The sequence below is a fragment of the Bombina bombina genome, chromosome 7 (genome assembly GCF_027579735.1).
Source record: "Bombina bombina isolate aBomBom1 chromosome 7, aBomBom1.pri, whole genome shotgun sequence".
Lineage (NCBI taxonomy): Eukaryota > Metazoa > Chordata > Amphibia > Anura > Bombinatoridae > Bombina > Bombina bombina.
The window spans coordinates 11,547,228-11,556,218 of NC_069505.1; the positions used below are offsets into that span (position 1 = coordinate 11,547,228).

Below are 8,991 nucleotides of genomic sequence, written 5' to 3' on the forward strand. Positions count from 1 at the left end.
CTCTGAGCCGTCGCTACCACTCTCCCACCTTGTGGGAAATCTGGGGGCTCCCATCCCGGCTATTGAGCATGTATAGTGACAGGCATTGCCGGGGCTTCACGTTTTGCATGGTGACGTCACACGCAATGATGTGATTGACGTCACTGTGCAACTTTATTACCAAAATACGACAATAGGGAAAGGGGGCATTGCTGCTTAGACGCCTGTATTCCCAGGCATCTAAGCAGCTACAGACCCCCAAGACCTAAGGTAATCGCGTAAGCTTTCCAACGTTGTAAGTCTTGGGGATCTGGGGGAAAAAGAAAAAAAAAAAAAAAAATACCCTCAAATCAGCTTAGCACCCAGGTGGGAAAGTGCTTGGCACTCAAAGGGTTAACATGAACTTCCCATACATCAGAAAAAAAAACAAACGCATACATATCTTTCAAAAACAAAGCCTCTAAGACAGTCTTGTTGAAGGGTTAAAAAAAAACCAAAAACAGAACGTGCACCATGGAAAATAGATAAGAGTAAAAGTGCAGTTGTACTTCACTTTCTGAACGGTTTGCGTCAAATACTTTCTTTAAAAGAAGAGGCTTTATTTTACCTGTGTATGCAGCTGTGACTGCTGCCATCAGAGCCGAGGCAAACCGGCAAATTCCTGCATAGCCTTTCTACCCCCCCACCCCCTCCTTTCCCTACAGAAGCCTGCGTGCAATGAACAGTTACAGCCAGCCCTCCTGTACATCACAGGTGACGTCATAGGGTCGGGGCTAAAATGACACTCACAGGTTTTAAATCGCATATGCAATTAATAGTGCAGCCCTACTTCAAATTAGGGCTGCACGATTAACTGCATATGCCGTTTTAAACCGTGATAGTGTGCGATTTTTAGCCCCGTCCAGAAGTGTCACTCGCACCATGTGAACAGGCTTAGCGGCGACTGAAGAGAAGATCCTAAGCGCACACGTGACGGTCTCTCCCTCTGAGCAGTCAGCGTTCCTGGGATGGTCCCCGGGAGGAGGGGTGGGACATAGGCTGGGGAAGGAGGTTTGTAGCATGAGTGGCCCATCAGAATTTATCACCGACACCAGCTTTTTCATTACAGGCGGTGCTGTGGGATCATGATACTTCCTGTTCTGTCACTACAGTTCCTGTGAGCCCCACGTCTTTTCACATCTGAGGGAAAATATTAACTTGTTCTAATGTTTAAAATGCACTCGGGTCCCTGGGAGGCAGCTGAGAGGCTAAAACGCTAATAAAGTATACGTATGGAAAATAAAAACTGCACCTCATGTGCTTATTGAAGCGTTAACAAGAGCCATACGTAATACATTGTTTATATATCACTTAACAGCTTTATTATGCAATAGTATTTTCCAAGCTGCCTCCCAGGGACCCGAGTGCATTTTAAACATTAGAACAAGTTTATATTTTCCCTCAGATGTGAAAAGACGTGGGGCTCACAGGAACTGTAGTGACAGAACAGGAAGTATCATGATCCCACAGCACCGCCTGTAATGAAAAAGCCGGTGTCTTGACGGTGCTAAATTCCGATGGGTCACTCATGCTACAAACCTCCTTCCCAGTCTATGCCCCGCCCCTCCTCCTCAGTCTATGCCCCACCCCTCCTCCCCGGAACGCTGACTGCTCAGAGGGAGACCCGTAACGTACGCAAAATTAAGGTGTTCTAGTAATTTATAAAAAAAAAATTGCAATTGCAATTTCCCCCCACCCCCATATCGCCCAGCTTCAAATATATCAATACTAGTTCACTAAAAATCTAATTTTGCACTATTCCGTAGTTATATAATATACCAATAATCACAACAGAAAAATGAGTGAAAATAAATGCGACAATAAAATACAAAAGTGAGCCGTAAATTAAAAGTTCATATGTAAGGATATGTTTGTTCCTTTGGGAAGGGTTTCTTCACTTTTCTGCGATCCTTCACTTTTCTGCAACATAGTGCAACTCTGTAACCACTTGAAATGAAACAGTTCTGCTTGTTTAACGAGTGATTACTCACATTTGTTGGAGCTTATGACCAAGCTCAGGGAAATGCGCACTCCCACTTTATACTGGTGGGAAAACAGTACTCTCAGGCAAATCTCTTAAAATATTTATTAAAATACATAAAAAGCGTCACAAATGCCCCCAAAACACCTCTTACAAAGGGTAACCGATGCAAGTCCTAGATGGAGATGGATGGAAAAGCAGAATCTTAACCGCTAAAACCACCACCTCTCAGTGCCAGTACAGAACGCTCCTCCCCCAGGTGTATAGACAGATGTAAAGATGCACAAGTGTCTCAATTGACACTCTTGTGCGTCTTTACATCTGCCTATACACCTGGGGATGGATTCTGTACTGGCACTGAGAGGTGGTGGTTTTAGCGGTTAAGATTCTGCTTTTCCATCCATCTCCATCTAGGACTTGCATCGGTTACCCTTTGTAAGAGGTGTTTTGGGGGCATTTGTGACGCTTTTTATGTATTTTAATAAATATTTTAAGAGATTTGCCCGAGTACTGTTTTCCCACCAGTATAAAGTGAGAGTGCGCATTTCCCTGAGCTTGGTCATAAGCTCCAACAAATGTGAGTAATCACTCGTTAAACAAGCAGAACTGTTTCATTTCAAGTGGTTACAGAGTTGCACATTTTGTTTCCTTTTCCTTGAGAACACACAGAGGATCGCAGAAAAGTGAAGAGACCCTTCCCAAAGGAACAAACATATCCTTACATATGAACTTTTAATTTACGGCTCACTTTTGTATTTTATTGTCACATTTTCACTATCCCGTAGTTAAACGATTGTATAATTGGGCCAAGGAATAAAAAAAATCAAGATTACAAGTGTGAGATTATAACAAGGTGTACTTTGTCATTTTTAATGTACACGCACGGGCGGGAAGATTTTCTTGCAGGCTGGTCATTTTTTCCCCCCCATTAATTTTTTTGGGTAGTCCTAGGCCCTGTGAGATGGTTTGAGCTTTGTGACATAGTGCATTATCCTGCTGGAAGTAGCCACCAGAAGATGGCTACACTATTGTCATAAAGGGATGGACATAGTGAGCAACAATACTCAACTAGGCGGTGGTGTTTAAACAATGATCAATATGTACTAAGGGGCCGATAGTGTGCCAAATAAATATCCCCCACAGCACAAGGGAGAACATGAACTGTTCATCTGATTGGTTGTACATCTTGTCCCTCAGAGACACGGGCCAGTCAGATGGGCACTGTAATTTACCCATCTTCACTATTTGTTTTTGCTTCTGCATGGAGGGCGCCCTGCCAATCCACCGGCATCCACCTCAAGGCGGAGGCAAAATTAGATAGTGAAGTTGGAACGGACCAATCAGATCATACAAAGAAGATAAGCGCTAATACATGATCTGATTGACCTGCGACAAATAATCAGATGAACGGTTCATGTTATCGCTAGCACCTTCTATTACACTACCAGCCTAAACCTGTTTCCTATTCTTAGCTGTCAGGAGTGGCACCCAGTGTGGTCTTCTGCTGCCCATCAGCTTCAGTAGCCCATCTGCTGCTGTAGCCCATCTGCTTCAAGGTTCGACGTGTTGTGCGTTCAGAGATGGTATTCTGCACACCTTGGTTGTAACGAATGGTTATTTGAGTTAATGTCGCCTTTCTATCATCTCGAACCAGTTTTTCCATTCTACTTTGACCTTTGACATCAACAAGGCATTTTCGTCCACACAACTGCCGCTCACTGGATATTTTCTCTTTTTCGGACCATTCTCTGTAAACCCTAGAGATGGTTGTGCGTGAGAATCCCAGTAGATCAGCAGTTTCTGAAATACTTAGACCAGCCCGTCTGGCACCAACAACCATACCACGTTCAAAGTCACTTAAATCCCCTTTCTTGCCCATTCTGATGCTCAGTTAAAAATGTAGCAAGTTGTCTTCACCACGTCTAGATTACTAAATTTATTGAGTTGCTGCCATGCGATTGGCTGAAAAGCAATTTGTGTTACTAAGCAATTGAACAGGTGTACCTAATAAAGTAGCCGGTGAGTATGCGATAATAAAATGGGCTTTATATGATCACTATCCTTAAGAGACCATTTGGGCATGATCGTGAAATTTTGGCATTGATTTTGAAAGAGATTGATTTCTGTCAGGGTATACAAACTCGAGCACAACTGTAGTTCATTCAGAATCCAGCCTGGTGATCTGGCAACAACTTTAGCTGCTCTTGTTGCTATGAGACTTCCCGACATCTTGCGTGTAGGGACGTACTGGCAACTCAGGACACTTCATTGTCTTCATCTAATGGCGTCACCTGCAACAGACATTACAAGCGTAAGAACAAGCAAGGCTCTGCAGCATTACACAGAGCACTCAGACAGCGTGTGCCAGTGATTGAGGATAGAACCAGCCCAGAGGAAGAGCTGGCACCGAAGACATAGCACCGGGTAATAATCTACCTCCGTACATTACACACAGGGGTACAGGCAACGCCCTGCATGCCAAGAAATGGAGGGAAAGGGAAGCCTGGTAACAACCAGATCTACGTACATCAGCAGGTTTCCTATTTCAACACATTAAAAAAAAAAAAAAAGACCCTAAACACATTTCATGCACCTCCTAATCAAGGGAGCGGCCATTTTGAAACCTAAGTTACACTGCAGATATTTGAAAAAGTTACTGCACTTGTGCAAACACTGAGCACTAGAATGTAGTGAGAGCTTCAGTACAACATGACCACACACGTGACTAGAGGGAGATTATAGGCTTAGAAAATATATCTACTGTGTCACATGCCTTTAACTTAAAGTGACATGAGGAATAAAATGTTCTTGTGATTCAGACAGGACACAGTTAAACACTTTTCTATTGTACTTATAGGAAGTTTGCTTGGTTCCCTTGGTATTGTTTGAGAGAGATACCTAGGTAGCATCTGGTGCACTACACGGCAGGAAATAGAGCACATTCTTGCAAAACGGCTGCCATATAATGCTCCAGACACATGCACGCTCCTGAACTTTCAGCAAAAGATACTAAGAATGAGCAAAATGTGATAGAAGTAAATTAGAAAGTGGTTTACAATTGCCGCTCTCAACCGTAAAAGAAAATCTGCCTAACGTGACTTGTTTTGTGCAGCGTCACATACAGAACTAAACTAATGACGCTCTACAGCACTCAATGCTATAAAGAGTGACAAGCTGTATATAAAAACTGCAATATACTATTTATTTTGTCCCCTTTTCTGTCATTTAACAGTCATGTGCAGAACACTGTTATATCCCACACAGCCATTGGCTGCACACTAGTGATGTATTTATAGCTGTCTCTAATTGGTCACAGCAGAGAAGGTAACCTAAGTTACAACATGGCAGCTCTCATTGCTTTATAGACGCTAAACCTTTAGTTCTGTTTAAAAGAATGAAATCTAACATCTAAACATTATTCTCAGACTAAATCTTCAAATCCTTTAATCTAGTGTTAATTGTCCCTTAAAAAAGGACATGACACCCAACGTCACATCCAGCACATGGTCTTAAACTACTCTTGAACATACCTAGACACACTAACAAAGGATCTTAAGAGAACAAAGCAAATTAGAGCGAGGCCAATTGTAAAGTTATTTAAAGGGACACTGAACCCAATTTTTTTCCTCTCATGATTCAAATACAGCATGAAATTTTAAGCAACTTTCTAATTTACTCCTATTATCAAATCTTTATTCTCTTGGTATCTTTAATTCAAATGCAAGAATGCAAATTTAGATGCCGGTATATTTTTGGTGAACAACCTGGGTTGTCCTTGCCGATTGATGGATAAATTCATCTACCAATAAAAAAAAAAAAAAGTGCTGTCTGGCGTTCTGATCCAAGAAAAAAAGCTTAGATGCCTTTTTCAAATAAAGATGGCAAGAGAATGAAGAAAATTGATAGAGTAAATTAGTTGCTTAAAATTGCTGCTCTGAATCATGAAAGAAAAAAAAGTTTGGGTTCAGTGTCCCTTTTAACTCATGATTCAGATAAAAGCAAATTGGAAAATTCCTGCTCTATTTGTCAATTTCTTTGTTCTATGGCAAGAATGTAAAGCTTAACAGCCGGGCAGTCTTGGTACAGTAGTGATTGGTGGCTACGTTACATAAATGGTGCAGATCATAAGCTTAACAGCCGGGCAGTCTTGGTACAGTAGTGATTGGTGGCTACATTACATAAATGGTGCCGATCATAAGCTTAACAGCCGGGCAGTCTTGGTACCGTAGTGATTGGTGGCTACATTACATAAATGGTGCAGATCATAAGCTTAACAGCTGGGCAGTCTTGGTACCGTAGTGATTGGTGGCTACATTACATAAAGGGTGCAGATCATAAGCTTAACAGCCGGGCAGTCTTGGTACCGTAGTGATTGGTGGCTACATTACATAAATGGTGCAGATCATAATAACAGCCGGCCAGTCTTGGTACAGTAGTGATTGGTGGCTACATTACATAAATGGTGCAGATCATAAGCTTAACAGCTGGGCCAGTCTTGGTACAGTAGTGATTGGTGGCTACATTACATAAAGGGTGCAGATCATAAGCTTAACAGCCGGGCAGTCTTGGTACAGTAGTGATTGGTGGCTACATTACATAAAGGGTGCAGATCATAAGCTTAACAGCCGGGCAGTCTTGGTACAGTAGTGATTGGTGGCTACATTACATAAATGGTGCAGATCATAAGCTTAACAGCCGGGCAGTCTTGGTACAGTAGTGATTGGTGGCTACATTACATAAATGGTGCAGATCATAAGCTTAACAGCCGGCCAGTCTTGGTACAGTAGTGATTGGTGGCTACATTACATAAATGGTGCAGATCATAATAACAGCCGGCCAGTCTTGGTACAGTAGTGATTGGTGGCTACGTCACATAAATGGTGCAGATCATAAGCTTAACAGCCGGCCCAGTCTTGGTACAGTAGTGATTGGTGGCTACGTTACATAAATGGTGCAGATCATAAGCTTAACAGCCGGCCCAGTCTTGGTACAGTAGTGATTGGTGGCAACATTACATAAATAGTGCAGATCATAAGCTTAACAGCCGGCCCAGTCTTGGTACAGTAGTGATTGGTGGCTACGTTACATAAATGGTGCAGATCATAAGCTTAACAGCCGGGCAGTCTTGGTACCGTAGTGATTGGTGGCTACATTACATAAATGGTGCAGATCATAAGCTTAACAGCCGGCCCAGTCTTGGTACAGTAGTGATTGGTGGCTACGTCACATAAATGGTGCAGATCATAAGCTTAACAGCCGGCCCAGTCTTGGTACAGTAGTGATTGGTGGCTACATTACATAAATGGTGCAGATCATAAGCTTAACAGCCGGCCCAGTCTTGGTACAGTAGTGATTGGTGGCTACATTACATAAATGGTGCAGATCATAAGCTTAACAGCCGGCCCAGTCTTGGTACAGTAGTGATTGGTGGCTACGTCACATAAATGGTGCAGATCATAAGCTTACATCTCCGCTTTTCAAATAAAGATCCCAAAGAAAAAAAAATAGAAGTAAATTAGAAAGTTGCTGCTCTGAATCATGAACAAAAAAAAAAAATGTGGGTTTAGTGTCCCTTTAAGCACAGAGCTCTGTCATGTAATTAACACCATTTAGCATACACTCATTTACTTACTATGGTAAAACATACAAATATTGCAGATTAAAGGGAGATTTGGTCAAAGCAGCAAAGTGCTGACCTAAGATAAGGGCTTGTTATATTTGCTGTCCTTTACATTCCCATACACTGCCTCATACCCACACCACAGGTCCCATGGTCTGACTGCACCACTAGTATAAGATACAGTGCAGGTCCCATGGTCTGACTACACCACTAGTATAAGATATACAGTATAAGTCACATGGTCTGACTACACCACTAGTATAATATATACAGTGCAGGTCCCATGGTCTGACTACACCACTAGTATAATATATACAGTGCAGGTCCCATGGTCTGACTACACCACTAGTATAATATATACAGTGCAGGTCCCATGGTCTGACTACACCACTAGTATAATATATACAGTGCAGGTCCCATGGTCTGACTACACCACTAGTATAAGATATACAGTATAAGTCACATGGTCTGACTACACCACTAGTATAAGATATACAGTGCAGGTCCAATGGTCTGACTACACCACTAGTATAATATATACAGTATAGGTCCCATGGTCTGACTACACCACTAGTATAATATATACAGTGCAGGTCCCATGGTCTGACTACACCACTAGTATAATATATACAGTGCAGGTCCCATGGTCTGACTGCACCACTAGTATAATATATACAGTGCAGGTCCCATGGTCTGACTGCACCACTAGTATAATATATACAGTGCAGGTCCCATGGTCTGACTGCACCACTAGTATAATATATACAGTGCAGGTCCCATGGTCTGACTACACCACTAGTATAATATATACAGTGCAGGTCCCATGGTCTGACTACACCACTAGTATAAGATATACAGTGCAGGTCCCATGGTCTGACTACACCACTAGTATAATATATACAGTGCAGGTCACATGGTCTGACTGCACAACTAGTATAATATATACAGTATAGGTCACATGGTCTGACTACACAACTAGTATAATATATACATTATAAGTCACATGGTCTGACTGCACAACTAGTATAATATATACAGTGCAGGTCACATGGTCTGACTACACAACTAGTATAATATATACAGTATAAGTCACATGGTCTGACTACATCACTAGTATAATATATACAGTATAAGTCACATGGTCTGACTGCACCACTAGTATAAGATATACAGTGCAGGTCCCATGGTCTGACTACACAACTAGTATAATATATACAGTATAGGTCACATGGTCTGACTGCACCACTAGTATAAGATATACAGTGCAGGTCCCATGGTCTGACTACACAACTAGTATAATATATACAGTATAGGTCACATGGTCTGACTGCACCACTAGTATAAGATATACAGTGCAGGTCCCATGGTCTGA

The 8,991-nt window shown here is 42.0% G+C and overlaps 1 non-coding gene across 1 annotated transcript; it reads right to left on the bottom strand.

Annotated features, from left to right (window-relative positions):
- Positions 1 to 4,356: 4,356 nt before the first annotated feature.
- Positions 4,357 to 4,491, bottom strand: LOC128637115 (small nucleolar RNA SNORA57). Its single transcript, XR_008398980.1, has one exon. It is a non-coding gene; the product is annotated as a small nucleolar RNA SNORA57 (small nucleolar RNA).
- Between the last annotated feature and the right edge of the window lie 4,500 nt (positions 4,492 to 8,991).